At 35.1% G+C, this 17355-nt stretch overlaps 1 pseudogene; it reads right to left on the bottom strand.

Annotated features, from left to right (window-relative positions):
• Nucleotides 1–8206: 8206 nt before the first annotated feature.
• LOC141415495 (Krueppel-like factor 12 pseudogene) lies at nt 8207–8844 on the bottom strand (annotated as a pseudogene).
• Nucleotides 8845–17355: the final 8511 nt, after the last annotated feature.

Raw genomic sequence — 17355 nt, 5'->3', positions numbered from 1 at the left:
TATATTTACAAAGAACATTATTCTAAGAGAGAAAAATAATTGCCTTTTTTTCAAAATAAAACTATTCACAAGGCAATGAAATGTGCTATACCTTAAAATCCAGTGTGTAATAGTCTATGTACTAACTATTAGAGAAAACTTTTCAGGCATGCCTAAAAATCAGCATGGAAATTTATTTAAATGTGCATTAAGTCTTTTATTACAAAAGAAACTCATTCTAGCAAATAAAAATGATCTATTTTATTCATTAGCTCTTAATATCACTTAATAACAAATGAATACAAACTCTGATCTGTCAACCTCTAGGATCAGCTACCTACCTAACCAGTGCATTTGTCTCTATCTTCCCTTCCTTAATAACATCTACATCTTAGAATATACTGCTACAGCTACCCATATTTTACTTTCTGTGTTCTTTTCACTTCTTTATTTGTATTTGCTATTTCACTTGGCAAGTGAGGGAAACACCAAGCTCACTCCTAGTCTGTTGGAACTCACCTACTGCTTTTTCTTTCCTGCTAATTCTCTTAGAATAATACAGACCACTTATGTCTACTCACTAAACCAGTAGTCATTAGTGAGTCTTAGAACCAACCCAGTTTATGCAAGGTGAAGCAGTGGAATCAACAGACTGCAGACATCTCAGATAACCAAGAGTAAGAAGCCAACTCTTTGGTGGAATCTATTCAATTTCATGTGCATGCCCAGACTTGAAAAAATACAAATAAGTTTCAATTTTATGTTGAAAATCAGACTCAAACAAACAATAGATCAACAATGTACTATAGAAAATAAAGCAATCAGAACTTTTAGTTGAAATTATATTTTCCACAAATATGGACTTCCCTTCTCTTACCATTTAACAAGCATTTAACATTGGTAGCAGTGAAATACCTCAGTCTTATCAAAGTCTCTACTTAAGAATAATAAATCAAAGAAAGGCAAAACTGTAGTCTCACTTTCTAACAAATAGCATTAACAAAAAGACATAAGTAACTAGAGGGCTTGTTCATAAAAAGCAAACATAATATTAAAGTCTTAGTCTATATCTGGTAGTTATTATACATAAAAGTAGACGAGAATAAATTTACCAAAGGAAGGGGGGTAGTTCAGCCATGACAACTGTACACATAAACATTTTTAGCTGCCCAGGACTATTTTGGTCAGATGAACAGATGACAACAGGATTCTACTGAATGGTGAACTACAAGTGGACAGTCATACATTAGGTACATGGAAGAAGTGAGTTTGTGACAAGAACCATGACCTGAAACAAGACATCAACATTGACAAGTGGGAAAGCTGACAACAGATGAAAATTAGTGAAACGGTGAGACCTGAAATGGGAAGTCTCATGACAGCCAGTCTTTAGGTGCATTTAGTGCATCAGAAGTAAAGGCCAATTTCCCCAAGCTTTGCAGTATTCACTTGATAACCATATTTCCTTTTGCAAATATAAATGGCATAAGACTAAAAATATGCTTGTGGCTTCTTCCTATAGGCTGCTGTGAAAAGGCTGTCGAAAGAAAATGAGGTACGAGTATTTCAAATTGGCTCTTGGCCATATCCCTTTGAAACTCCTGAATGGGTGCTATGAAAATAAGGGGTACTTTTGGAGAGTTCTTCACTGTATGTCCACATCTAAATCTAAAAGAAAGTAGCTGTCTTTTAAAGGAGTGACCAAAGAAATTGCACACCCAAATTGGGTTGGATTCTTAACAGGAGAACCAACATGCTCTAGCTAGATATTTTAGGAACTAGAACTTTATACTGTAGGACGTAATCACACAATTTTTAAAATAAGGAATAACAGATCATAACCTATAGTAAGTTATTTTTTAAATATCACACTATTCTCATGAAATGGTTTTAATGCAATAAACATGTTTTATATAATTCCAGTGGACTTGGCTGCTGATACTGCCTTTGCATGAAGAAAACATGGCTGTATAAGGAACAGGAGTTGGGCTCTTTCCTTCTAGATAATCTAATTCACCACAGTCACATGGGCAATTGGTGATTTTCGGGTGGCTAAGGAGAAGATGATAATGGGGAGAAAGAATATGTCATTTACATAGGCTAAAAATGATGCTAGGGAAAGTAGTTATGGAAGAAAACTGGGCAATATGAATTATTCACCCAGCTGTACTTGAATTTTCAAGCCCTAATAGTTCCAAAGCCACTGATCAATCAGACTTTGTCATTCCTGGGCATCAAAGTTGCCTGATCCCTCGTCCAGATGGAGAAAGGACCAGCTCAGGTATGGACAAGATGGAGGAGGTAAGTCAATGTTTTTTAGCTTTTTAGCTGAATTTTCTGAAACTAATCATGGTTTTTCCCTTTATTTATCCCAAATTCTTAAAACATAATACCTATGTATATTCAAATGTAAAAAATGCCCTTCAAAACTACTAAAAATTATTTGGGGTATATATTCCATGTTAAATTGCTCTGTGTTTTGCACTAGTCAATATTTGATGTTTATTATATGAGTTTGGGTACAATTTCAGAATTATCAATAGAATTCAAATTTCACTTAACTTTTATTTGCTTTTTATTTTTAATCCTATATCATTACTTTTTGTCTTTGTATTTACAGTTCTCAATGGAACCCAATTTTGTTTAACTTTTTAGTTTTATGCTTTGCATTGTCAATGCTAAATCATTACCATCTGCTTTTGCATTTCTATTTAGTTTTAAATAAGTATCTTTTCTAAACAATTTTATCAATATAATAAATTAAGTTTGGAATTCAAACTGACTGCAAGATATAGGTTACCCTGCAGTATAATATATATAATTAATAAAGACTTTGCTCCTACAATTCTTCCTTCTGAAGACTTATCCATAATTATCTATTTTAAACTCTCTAGTAAATTCTTTTTTTCTTTCTTTTTTTTTTACAGTACTGGGGCTTGAAACAGATGTAGTGGACTACAACTTGAGCCACTCTGCCAGTCCATTTTTGTGATGGTTTTTTCAAGATAGGGTCTCACAAACTATTTGATCTACTAGGTTATTCTCAATAGTGCACAAATATACTATGCTCTCTCCCCCTAGTAAAGTCCCTCCATGATAGCCAGCCATCCTAGCGTGTCTCCACAGCTATTTACAAATTACTACAGAACTGTCTAGACTGTGATTTTTTTCTCTCATCTCCCATCTGAAGAACAGCTTACATCAGTCTGTTGTCATCCCACTCCATTGACATGGTGCTCCTCATTGCCACCAATGAAGTTCTCTCACATAATCCTAATCCACAATTCTTGGTCCTCATTTTATTCAGCTCCAGAACAGCATTTGGTAACAACTGATAACTCCCTCCTAGAGCCATGATTTCACTTACATTCTCATTAACATTCTTCTACTTCCTTCACTAGCAGATCATTATTACTGGATTACTCAATTGTTTTTAACCTCTCAGTGCTGAACTGCTCAGTCTTTCATGTCTTCCCTTCTCTATTCTTGCTCTTGTCCAAGATGATCCATGACAGTTCATAGCATTAGTACCTCCACTACCCTCATGGATCCCAAATTTATTTTCCTCAAATAGGCCACCTCCTTTTTCTGTGCCCCAGGCTCACTTATCCAACTCCCATTTCATGCTTTGCTTTCAGACGCAGAACAGGTGTAATGGATATGAGAATACCCTTCTTAACCCAACTCTTTCTCATCTTAGTAAAGAGCACCACTGTTTGCTCCATAGGACAGCAGAGAACCTAGAAGGCATCCCTATTTCCACTCATTTTCTTATACACCACTCCTAATGCCAACTTCAGCAGTCTCCTTTCTATTTTCACTCCTGCTCTATATTCCTTATTATATTGTAATGGCTCAATGATTTTTGCAAAAGGCAAAAGAGATCAACTCACAGTCTTGCTCAAAGTTCACGTTCTGGTGGCTTCCATTTTATTTAATACAAAAAACAAAGAACTTGCATGTTAGTCTTTGAGGCTCACCCCTCAGCCCTCATCTCCATCACTTTCCCATTCTTCACTCTCCTCCAGTCCCAAGGAACTTCTTGGTGTTCACTCTTTCTCACACATTTTAAAGGAATCTCAGTGTCTTTTACTCTGAAGTTCTCTTTTCTTGAAATGGCCTTTCTCAGCAATTATTACCAAAGCTGGTTTGGCAGAGAGGTCTTCTTTTATTGTACCTAAAATTGCATCCTCCCATTAACTTTTCATCCTTTTATTAAGTTTTATTTTTCTTCCTAGCACTTACACTATCTAACAAATACTGGCTCTCCTAGTGGAACATAAGGTTCAGGGCAGTAGAAACTGGCCCCTCTTGGAATCCCAGTTCCCAGAATTGTGCTTACCTTATAATTAATGCACTTTACATGCTAGAAGAAAGAATTCTGAACATTCCTACTGCTCTCTTAAGGCAATAATGAACCAAGGTCAATTGTGCCCATAACTTGTTTAGGCTTTCTATGCTTTTCTCTCTCTAAGTATCTATTTCTAAAACAATGAAAATCTCCTGTGAGATGTAGCACTAACTTCCTGAGGCTGGTCTGAAATTCCTGGAGTAATGATTATGAGGCCATATAGTTCTTTGAGTATCTTGTTTATAGATATCTCAGCTTCTGTGGTAACAAAACATCCCCTAAATAAGGAAGTCTTCACTTCTCATCAATTAAGGGGCCAAGTGTTTCTTGCCTTTTTGATATCAAAGAGAAAATGTCTTCCTTAGGAGACTGCTCTAACATCATCCCTCTTGCTGCTGTAGTCTAAATAATGTTCATTTTACTCTACCTTTCAAAGCACTGTTCCATCTTCCTTCCTATCTCATACTACATTGAAGGCCCTACAGAGATATATGTAGACTCAGAGTTAGCTAAAAATTTTCCCTTCCTTTAGGTCAATAAATATTCTATACCTGGTTCAATGACCAACCAGGTTCTAGGCACCATCAGAAAGGATTTTCATTTGCTTTAGCTACTCAAGCGTCCCTTCTGGATGTTTCAACTCACCACTTCCCCAAACTCTAACCACTCTCTTGTGAGCACCATAGTCAGAACATTGCTTCGTTCCATGTGCAATGTTGCATGTGCAAATATCATTATCAAATAACATTGTATTTTTTATATTTGTTATTATAACTACACTCCTATTGGAAAATTACTGACTGGTCTACATTTTAGTAAACTCTATCTATCCACAGTTAAATGCTATTTAATTATTTCTGTAACTTATTTGTTTTATTTGGTACCCATGAGACAGAATCAGCATTTGTTTTGTTCAAAACTATATCTATAAAGTCAATAATGAATGTCTGATAGTTATACTCAATAAGAACTTAAATGAACAGATGACTGAACAATACATTAGTTTACATATGGATGTATACATTCACAGTCCTTTGTGTTCTGTAATCTATTGGGTCATCTATTTCTCTATCAAAGACCAGATATGTCATACTAATTTTAAAAGAAACAAGCCATTATAGTCATCTAATAATATGAGTTACACTGTGTCTTTATTATTAGCATTTTGAAAATCAAATTCCAGTATGATAATTTCTTTTGCTCAATCTTACCAGATTTACAAATATTAAATGGGAAGGGAAATAAGGACACCCTTTATCACTCAGCCATTTCATGGCTGGCCTTGTGCCTGGCTGCATATGTGCAAAACAAAGACTCGAGGAGTCACTGAAATACCCTTTCCTTTATTCCTTCTGTGAGGTATGCAAGCCTCCTCCAATAGACATTTTCACTATCATCTAAATAATTAGTTGAACAATAAAAAAATTATAAAATGTTATAAGGAATATTTGTATACTATGGTGATTAAAAACACTTAATATAACGTAGTAAAAGTAGAAAAACAGGGAAATTTCTAGATAACTTCTCATACTAATCTCTGATCCCTTATAATTTGTTGTGGTAACAACTTTGACAAGTATTTCTATACCAACATTATGGGGTTATCTTTTTTTTAAAAATCAATAATTTTCCCCCTACAATTGGTGTTTTTTAAGAAATACAGGGAAATTTTGAACATTGTTGCTTTTGATATTTTCTGGGAAAAATAATAATGAACAATAAGTGGAAATATTTGATACATAATCAAAGGTAAACATTTATATTATATTCTTACCCTTCTAGGTAACTTTAAGAGAGATCCTTATGACCCCATGTTATCACTGAAGAAAATAAGGACCAATGAGATTATACAACTTCCCCACATCTCAGCTATAAAAGAGAACCAAGACTGTTACCCATATATCTTTGATCTCAAATCATATGTCCCTACTGGCCATAGCATAGTCTAGTGAGTTTATGACTAAATAAAATTTTATTTGAAACAACTACTGAGTTAAATATACTGCACGGAACTAACAAATATAATTATATAGAGAACAAATTACACCATGAGTCTTAAAGTTCTTCTGCAATGACGTATTTTCTAGAAAATTAAATTTTAGCCATTTAATTATATATTTTATAATTACTAACTAAAAATAGTCTCTCCCATAAAAAACAATGACAAATAAAACACACCTCTTTTGGTTCATTAGTGAGTCAAAATTTTGTAAAGGGTTTTGAGCAACATTAAAATATATGTTATTCAGCTTCATAATGAGAACAATGTTTTTCTTATGTGATATCACAAAATATTAGATTTATTGTGTATACACAAGCACATACATAAAATACTGAACATATATATGCATATGTTTCACTTACTAGTAACTCCTTATTGTTAAAACACCTAATCACATCTCTGAATGGAGATAGAAAATATCTAATTTGGCCTTCAGTGATGCTATTATCAATCAAATAGATTTGTTCATTTCAATCTGAGGTACTCATAATTTCAGAGGTTTAGGCTGCAGGAAAATCCATGAAAAGCCTCCCTAATCCCTCTTTTGTCTTTACATTTTCACAACACACAGTACTAGTTCCTGGTACATAATTGTCCAATAGGAAGTGGTTGTATTATCAGAGTGAATGTCTACATGTCAGCTTTTCATAATAAAATTCCTAAATCAGAAGATATTAACTTTGTTAAACTAGTAAGGTAAAATTGACTTCAGTGCTATGAAGAAACTCAATGTATGTAAAATAATAACTTGCAAACAGGGAAGGCACAAATCATAGTGTAAAACTTTTTCTAAGGTTGAAGTAAAATATAATCCCTCTCTGCTGAATTGTACTTTGTACGAGAACCAAAACATCATGTTTATTAGCATTTTATGAGAAGAGAGTGGTTTGTGTATTTCTCAATCATATTTTAATTATGGGCTTCAGTAGTAACTCAGGGACAAAGCAATGTCTAACATTATTTCAGGTTCTGAAGAGAAAATTACATATATGTGTACTCAATTAGAAAGGAATGTGCCAGTGACTATGGGATTTCACATTTCTGTAGAAGGATGGATTGGTTTTGGGATTCAAAGGCAGGGAAGAAAGAATACAGCATGATGATATTATAATTCCTTCTGTAGAAATGTGATACAAAAACGAACTTAGAAGTAAGAAAACAACTTCATAACTGGCTGCATAACTATCAAATTTAGCTAAATACAAGTACTATTACATATAGTCAAGAGGCAAATATCTTCCTGCCTTATAAACCCTAGAGGGAAATATTAACATTTCATTTAAAAATATTTCCATTATGTTAAGTCATCCTGTGATGTAAAATAATAACTTAGTCTTATGGGATAACAGAAACTCAAGTTATGTGGTACTTTTATAGCCATACACATACCTTTAGAACTATTTAAATGGTAAACTTTTTAACAAAGCCCCCAAAAGTGAATTATCAGCTTTAAGGCATTGCAACTTCATGGCACATATTATTGTCATCCAAATAAGCTCTACTCTGAACAAAGAAAAAGAAAAGAAATATCCTTTTTTATCTTAAAAAAATTCACAGCAATTAATTTCTGTGAGGGATTTCACTTCATACATAGTTATCCAAACCATAAAACCATATACACCCTTCCTATTTGTGCATTTAGAGGTAGGCCTTATTTTACAAATTCTGACTTGATTAATAAAAATATAGACCAAATACAGCCTAAAAATGCACCCAAATAAACATGATGCTTTCTAAACTGTACTCAGCGTCTATTCAGTTTGTCCACATAGTTCTGCACAAATCTTCCATGAATATATTGTTTACAAACAAATTTAGATTCCATTCATTGAAAAGATGACTAGTTATCTATACTACTGAAATAAATAAAGGTTTTATGTGTTCTTATGGCTTCTCCCATCCTCCAAAAATGGCACAACAGTAGTGTTGTTCGCACTTCCAGGTGACAGTACAGCTGTGCAGCCAACAGGCACTGACTGTACTACAAACATGACTGTGGACTATAAATTCTTGGAACTTGAAGGCAGTACAGGGTGGATAATGTGCAAAAACTGCAGGCCTACCATGCCAGATGCAGTGACAACAAGGGGTCCTGGAGTTTGTACTATGGATGAAGACAATGCTGAAGATACTGAGGTAATAACGTTGGGGTTAAGACTGGATGACTAGAAGATGATGGAGATGTTGAAGTAGGAGATGGAGAGGATGCAGATGATGTCATGGAGACTGGAGTATATGAAATAGCGGTGTGGGGCATCCTGGTTTTCTTTATTAATAAGTCCACTAACTCAGTTTTTATTTGGAAGTGATCTACAGGTAAGTAGTCCTCTGGTGGCTACCCTTTCACATTATTTAAAATGGGAACAACTTTCATATTAGGGTAGTTGTGTACATTTGGAGCCTGTGGAGAGAAAAATGGAGCACATATTTCTCTTTTTTTATCATAGTTTCTATAGATGCATGATTGATTGCCTGAAAGTTTATTAATTTTTCTCTTTTTGATCTGGGACATAAATTCATTTCCCAGATATTTGAAGACTTATTCTAAGACAGTCCTAGACATTAAAATTGAAAGGACAAAAATACAAAACAGAGTAAGACAAGTCCTCTACCACAAAGCAGTTTCATTCCATTGGGAGACACAAAACAATTGTTTAAAATAGACTAAAACCAGTGTTTTATGGGAGAAAAATGAGGACACAGGAATCTGAAAGTTCATAGTAAATTTCACAAAATCTTTTTTAAAGCACACTTTTTGAATACAAAGCAGTATCTACCTAGGGCTCTAGAAACATAATTTATTCAATTAAAAATTATTTTGTCAGTTTGATTCATCACTACATTATGAGTCTCCGTTTCCTGTTGTGAACTAATACCAATTTTCATTGAATACACTCAGCCTTCTTTTCTACATCTGATTTTCTATGATGTAAATGATTCTAACCTTACTCAATGCTATCAAAATCTGGAGAGACTAAAGAAAAGGTTAGATCAAAAAGAATTAACCTAGAAGGTAACACCCACACACAGGAAATCAATGTGAGTCAATGCCCTGTATAGCTATCCTTATCTCAACCAGCAAAACCCCTTGTTCCTTCCTATTATTGCTTATACTCTCTCTACAACAAAATTAGAGATAAGGGCAAAATAGTTTCTGCTGGGTATTGAGGGGGGGAGCGGGAGGGGGCGGAGTGGGTGGTAAGGGAGGGGGTGGGGGCAGGGGGGAGAAATGAACCAAGCCTTGTATGCACATATGAATAATAAAAGAAAAATGAAAAAAAAAATCTGGAGAGAGAATATTCCCCAGCAATAATACTGGGAAAAGTCACTACAAGGTTTATCCTTTCATGTTTGGTGCAGGAGCTACCAGGACCTATATACTCATTCTAAGCATTAAAAAAGGATAAAAAGCCAAACAAAAATCACCAAATCAAACAAAATTCAGCATTCCTTCTAAAACATAAAGGATTCATGAGAACACTGTATTTTTGTCAAAGAGATAAATAATTTCATTTTCAAAAACATTATATTATCCCTTGAAAGGATCCACATTAAAACTTAAAATTATTCAAGTACCTTTTAAGAAATGTTAGTATAAAATACATTCAATTGTCAACCAAGTTTAGTATAATAATATACTTCATAAAAGACAGTAGGTGTGAAAATGTAAATACAACATGATTTATATCATCACATATAAGTCTGAAAGTCAGTTTTACTCAATATAATTTAGTTAATAAAAAAATACACATAACATTCTAGTGCACATGTTCTTTGAAGTGTTCTGAGGACCACATTTGAGCTTTTCTAATCATGTAAAGTTTTTTTTTTCTGAATAGATATTTTAAAGTGCAGCTTCATCTTTTGGCATTTTGTTGAATGAATATAAGACACAATCCAAAACTTCCACTTGTTAGTTCCCAGAGTACTAGATGTGTTTCTCACAGACAGCCATTACGAACAGCTGAATTTTGTTACAGTCAGCCAGAGGATAAAAACAATCTTTAATGCTGGAGTATATTTTAATCTCCTGTAAGTCTTAAAAGAAAAATATTTCTTGACACCTCTCCCTCTGAAGAAAGCCCTCCAGAGATTCTTAAGAGTAATCAGGGTTGAGGGTCATTTGAATAATATGATGGTTAATGTTACCCAAGAATTATATGTTGACTGTTTCATCTTTAAAGGCTCTAGGAAATTTTGGAGATGTGGTCCTTACATATACATATTATGGTGACAACTATCTATCCATTATTTAAATAAATTATGTTCTATTTCACTTTTGCAACTTTTTGAGAAAAAATTTCATGGCAGTGTTTACAAAAGATTACAAAGTGACTTCCCTAACATTATAAGGTTGTCTGAACCATGAAAAGAATCTTCGTTGTGTAATTTGTTATGTGATACTATAGAGAGAAAATGAGACTTGAACTCCCAAATCTCTAATTTATTACCTAAACCATGCTACTTATTGGCAGTGCCACATTGGTGTCACCACTGCAGTTCTATATCTCAGATTATCAGTCTGTAAATGAGTAACATAAAGTCCAATCTTGTAAAATTGTTGTGGAGATTCACACATTCAGCATTTCTAATTATGAGAGACAAGCAATTCAGAATTCTCCATTTTTAGAACTGAAAATTCCAAACAGAACCCACTCTATTAGTAAAACTATCTTAGGGGTTTGCTGACTCACTGAACACAGCATAAGATATACACTGATTAAAGATCTCACAAGCATAATCACTGCAGAGGAACAAGGTTTGGCAAACAACCGAATAGTTGTGTGTTATAGAAACAGCTGAACAAGTCACCTTCAGAGGTTCCTTCTGGTTTTAAAATTTTCCTTTGAAATACAGAAGACAGTTATTTGACAATGTGTTTCCCTATATTTTCAGTTTAATTAGTCTGATTCACAGGAAGATCATTTAACAATTGATGGAATGAGTGTACTATAAATGTTTAGTTTTATTTTATTATTTTTTTATTTTATTATTTTTCTTTATTCATTTATTCAAATGTACACAGATTGTTTGGGCCATTTTTCCCCACTAACCCTCACTCTGTGCCTTTCCTGTTCAGCCCCATCACTTCCAGGCAGCAACTGTTCTGCTCTCTTCTCTTTTGTTGAAGAGAAGACATAAGCAATAATATGAAAGCCAGCATTTTTGCTAGTTGAGGTAAGGCTGACTATACAGTGAGAGTCCTAGAATTGCATCCATGTACATGTGTATTATAACCCAAATTGAAACATTTCTACCTGACCTTTTCACTACCTTCTGGTCACCATCCCATGTTGACCTCTCTCATTTTAAGGTTACAGTATTAGCTCTTCTGCAGTGGAGACATCAAACACTTTCAAGTTTTGCGTTTCCTACCCTTCCCTATTCCTCTTGTATGTGTTCTCCTTTTACCATGTAACCTGAGTCTAATAATTTTACTGCATTTGTTTTAGATCAAAATCTGCATATGAGGGAGAACATATGAGTTTTGACTTTCTGAGGCTGACTAACTTTGCTTAAGATGATGTTCTCCAGTTCCTTCCACTTACTTGCAAGTGATAGTATTTCATTCTTCTTCAAGGGTGAGTAAAATTCCATTGTGTATAAGTACCACATTTTCTTAATCCGTTCTTCAGCAGTGGGGCTGAAGAACAATGTTGCAATGTTGAGGCACATTCCTTCTATTCCTAGTTGCCTTAGCACTTTTATCATGAAGTGATGTTGGAACTTATCAAAGGCTTTTTCTGAATCTATTGAGATGATCAAGTAGTTATTGTCTTTCCTTCTATTAATGTGCTGTGTATTACATTTATATATTTGCATATGTTGAACCACTCCTGCATCCCTGAGATAAAGCCAACTTGGTACTGATGATTTTTCTGATGTGTTGTTTACCATTATTTTAATGAGGATTTTTCCATTGATGTAAGTTAAGGAGATTGGCCTATAGTTCTTCTTTTTGGATGTGTCTTTGTCTGGTTTTGGAATGAGTGTGATTCTGGCTTCATAGAATGAGTTAGGCAGTTTTCTTCCCTTTCTATTTCATGGAAGAGTTTAAGGAGAGTTGGTATTAGTTCTTCTTTAAAGGTCTGATAGAATTCAGTAGAGAATACATCAGGTCCTGGACTTTTCTTTTTTTTGGGAGACTCTGTTTTGCTGCTTCAATTTCATTTCAAGTTATAGATATATTTAGGTTGTTAATATGCTCTTGGTTTAATTTTGGATGGTCATACCTATCTAGAAATTTGTCCATTCCTTTAAGATTTTCAAGTTTTTTGGAATATAGGTTCTCAAAGTAGTCTCTGATGATTCCTTGGATATCCATGGCGTTTCTTGTTATTTCCCCATTGCATTTCTGATTTTACTGACTTGGGTTTTTTCTCTCCTCCTTTTAGTCAGATTTGTCAGGGGTCTGTCAATCTTGTTTATTTTTTCAAAGAATCAACTTTTTGTTTTATTGATTCCTTGTACAGATTTTTTGTTTGTTTCTATTTCATTTATTAAAATTTCTATACTTTTGCTTGTTTTGGGATTTACTTGTTCTTGTTTTTCTAGGAGTTTGAGATGTAGCATTAGGTCATTGATTTGAAGTCTTTCTGACTTTTTAATATATGAACTCTTGGCTATAAACTTTCTTGTCAGGACTGCCTTTGCTGTGTCCCATAGGTTCTGGTAGGTCATGTTTTCATTTTCATTAACTTTGAGGAAGCTTTTAGTTTCCTCTTTTATTTCATCAAAGACCCACAGATCATTGAGCTCTGTGTCATTCAGCTTCCAATTGCTTGCATATTTTCTGCTGTTGTTTTTCTTGTTGCATTCTACTTTTAATGCATTGTGATCAGATAGAATGCATGAGATTATTTCTATTTTCTTATATTTGCTGAGGCTTGCTTTATATCCTAAATATGGATCAGAAGTTCCATAGACTTCTGAGAAAAATGTATGTTGTACAGATGTTGGATGAAACATTCTGTAGACATCAGAGAGGTCCATTTGATCTATGGTGTGATTCAGTTCTAGAATTTCTTTATTGGTTTTTTTATTTGGATAACTTATCTATTGGTGATGGGGGTATTAAAGTCTCCCACTAACACTTTGTGGGAGTCTATATGTGCTTTTAGGTTCTTCAGAGTTTTTGATGAAATTGGTGCACTGACGTTGGTGCGTACAGGTTGATATTTGTTATTTCCATTTGCTGTATTTCTGCTTTTATTTCATCTGATCAATTTAATTTTGAAGTCTACTTTGTCTTAGATAGATATTGCTATTACTGCCTGTTTTGGGGGGCCATTCTCTTCATAAATTTTCCAGCCTTTCACACCAAACCATTGTTTCTTTCTGTCAATGTGATGGGTCTTCTATAAGCAGCAGATTGTTGGATATTCCTTTGTAATCCAGTTTGCAAAATTGTGTCTTTTGATGAGGGGGTTAAGTCCATTGACATTCTATGTTAATATTGGTAGGTATGTGGTGATTCTTCTCATTTAGTTGTTTTTGCTTTTTAAAGGTTTGATTGCATGCTGCTGAATTAATTTTACCTTTTGATTTCTTCTCTTTTCTTCCACATGTGCTGCTGAATTAGCACCCCACCCTCCGGCCACTAACAACATGCATGCACACACACATGCCCTCAGGGGCTGGAACAAACATCACTTGTGTTTATTTCCACAACCTCACTGCACCGGAAAGACTATTTTTAGTTTATACTTTGTCCATAATTTTGTCCCAATACAGATCACTTTTTCTAGAAGTTGATACTCACTCTTAGTTACAGTTGCAAAACAAGAAGGCTGTGGTATCCCTCCATACACACACACACACACACACACACACACTCACACATGCATGCACATGCACCTCTTCTTCACTAGCCCATCTTCTGTCTACCTCCTGTGGTGTTTGGGGCCGTTTTCACCTCCCCCAGAGCATGGAAGACATGGGGTGCAAGCAAGAGTGAAAAGGCCCAAAGACCGAAATGGGAAGCCAAGGGTTTCCAACCCAGAGCATGTCTGACCAGAATATGTGCAAGCACTGGGAGCCTGGGAGAGGCAAGCAGGTGTGAGAGCAGGCCTCAGGCCTCAGATGTGCTGGTGCATGCCAGAGCAAAAACAAACTAGGAAGTAGTGTGGAAAGAGGAGTGTTCTCAGGACCTGGAATCCCCATGGTGACAGTAGCAAGGAGGGGGCCGTCCGTCCACCCCTGAAGTCCTCCAGGAAGGATGGCAGGGTCAAGTTGGGAACACTGTCTTCTGGAGTCACCAGAGCACTGTATTGGCAGCTAGCTCTGGGCTCTGTCCTTGGTGCAGAAATCCCATCTGCTTTCCTTCCCCACTCTCAAGCTTACCTTTCTCTTCCTCTGTGTGCTGGAAAATAATAAATAGTAGCGAAAGATGTCCTTATGATCAACGTTCCAGACTGTGAGCCTGGAGAAGCCTGGGTGTGAGACTTGGAGAGGTGAGAGTTGATATGAATGAACTTGGTTCCTGCCAGATGGTTCAAGTAAGTGCTTAAGTGTTTAGTTTTTACCTCAACAACAGCCAGGGCGATTTTCAGGTAAATAACAAAAATAACGTTGTTTAGATCTCATTTTCTCAAGCTTCCTGAAATAAAATAAATCAAAATTAAAAGCTCGAGTATCATTTAATTATATTGTGAATAGTGCTTTGAAGTAAGTAGAACAACATCTCTAAACAAATTATGACTGGACTAGGAAGAAATTATTAGATTGAAATTTCATTTAGACTCAGAAGACACTCTGCTTCACTCTGTAATCTGTTATGCCTCATCTGATTTGTGTACTTAATTCAGTTTGATGAATTTATTAGTTCTGTTAATAGTGAAAAACTTAAGCAGCACTACAGGCTAATATATTGTGTGTATTATAATTTGTATGTCATTGTGGAAAGGGTGATATCTATAGAAATCTTTTGTTATTGTCAGTATAGGAGAGATAATTATCATGCAAGCCTTGGAGGGTTTCAGACCAAACTGCACAGCCCATGTATCTCACTAGTCCATTAACATATCATCATGGTAATTAGAACACTTCATCTGTGATATGATTTCAAAATTCAAATTATATTCTAATTTAAAGAGGTTGTCTTAATCTTCAAGGATCTTTAGATGGTCTCATTAGTATAAACTGTTGAGCATCTCATAAGTCTAATAAAATTCCATAAGAACATTTTGGTGTGTTTTCTATCAATAAGAGCTGAAGTGAATGTGAAATAAATGGAAAAAATAACAGGAAGACAAATGTTTTCACCTACCCAGTATCCCCAGATTATTATAGCAAGTGAATCACAGAAGAAACTTTTGGATATTGCAAGTTTTAAATTGTGTGTTTATGTACTTAAATAAAAGCACGAGAATATCGAGGAGAAAACCCACAGGGGGAAATATTCTTCTTTTCCATTAGGTGTGAACTGGTAGACAGAAGAACAAAACACTACTCTGAGTTAGATGTAAAGAAGAAAAGCAAGCATGAGGATTTTTCAAAGCATTAATTGTGAAAACAGTTTGCTGAACTTGAATTAGAGTATCAAATATTTCAGGTGTTTTGGACATCTCCTTCTCCTCTCCTCCTTCATTGAGCTTAATCACTTGCAATAGTTGTATTAATGTGTGTTGTCACCTGGGAGTATTGAGAAATGCATATCATTAATATGAATTAATTTTGATTTTGATGGAAACTGACCACTGATCTCCAAAATGTTAAATACATGTCACCACTTCATATGGTTAATAAGCTAGTATAAAAAATTCATGAAATAGAGAGGACACTGTTGAAATAACTGGACAAACTTTGTTTGATTTTGAATTTATTGAGTAAATGTAGCCTTTAAGGGAGAAGACTACCATGAGAATATTTTCCTGAAGATTAATATCCACATGTCCCTTAATTAACCTTAATATAACTGGTTTTTTTTCTCTGAGCTATTTTCTCAGTGATATCTCCTACTTCAGATGGAAAAATTCTAATTATCAACTTGAGGTAAATTGATATGTGGTTGAAGACTGTCTCAAAAGTTTCTTTACCTGTATTTCCTTCTCCTTAGAAAACACACATTTTTTTAAAAAGTTGAGTCAAAGTTAGACTTCTTCTTCTCTCAAAGTGACAAATGAATGTCAGTGATTGTGCTGCATTAGAGAGAAAATGCAATCCTTCCTTTATCACCCAGACTTGTACTCTTCTTGCAATCTCTCCTTTCAGGAGTTTCCAAAATACCAACATCCTAATGATAATATAAATAAAACCCATTTCAGTTTTCCCCAAGGTATTGCTGCAAATTACTTCAGCAAGTGTGGAATATGTAAGATTCTCTTGGGGGGAAGAAGGGGTCCAGCCTCCTTCCCTTCCTCCCCACTCCCCTGCTGGCAGGGGCCATCTAAATAACTGGAAAGTTGGCAGTAAACACAAGGTGGTGCATGGGGACCAAATGGCCCCAAATCAGGAGCCTGCTTACTATGACCTCAATATGCCCTTCTCTGCCCAAGCCCAGATCTTCACCCTGCCTTTGCAAACCTATAGACCTACTGGAGGAAACAGAAAATGGAGAGCTGGTTTTTAAAAAGTGAATGATAAGAATTTATCATCTGTGTGATTACATGAAGACTGTCTTTCTTCTTCCTAAGACATTTTGTTTTACAATAGTTTCTGTCCCATCTGCCTGCAGATGCACACAGATGTGAACCTTCTCCCTCCCAGGGACTGAGGAGGAATATACCAAGCTTTTTTGGCAGCATGGTCCCCACAGCAGATGCTGCCCACCCTGAAATCAATCCATGCCCCAAGCCATCCCATGTGGAGAAATCACTGTCTCCTCCTTAGTTCTGGGTCCTAATTGACTATTACAATTATATCCAGTCCATTCATATTTTATGATACTTAATGTGTTTTATTAAAATTTAATCTATTAAAGGCAGTGTGATTTCTTTGGATTTCAAACAGAATTGAATTGGACTACAAGAAAGATTTCTCAAAAGGCAGATCTGGCCCTATTCCTGCACCAATTCCCTCTTGA

This window comes from Castor canadensis, chromosome 13 (assembly GCF_047511655.1).
Source record: "Castor canadensis chromosome 13, mCasCan1.hap1v2, whole genome shotgun sequence".
NCBI classification, from domain to species: Eukaryota; Metazoa; Chordata; class Mammalia; order Rodentia; family Castoridae; genus Castor; species Castor canadensis.
Note: the sequence above shows the minus strand (reverse complement) of the source record. Positions and strands in the feature narration are given on the sequence as shown.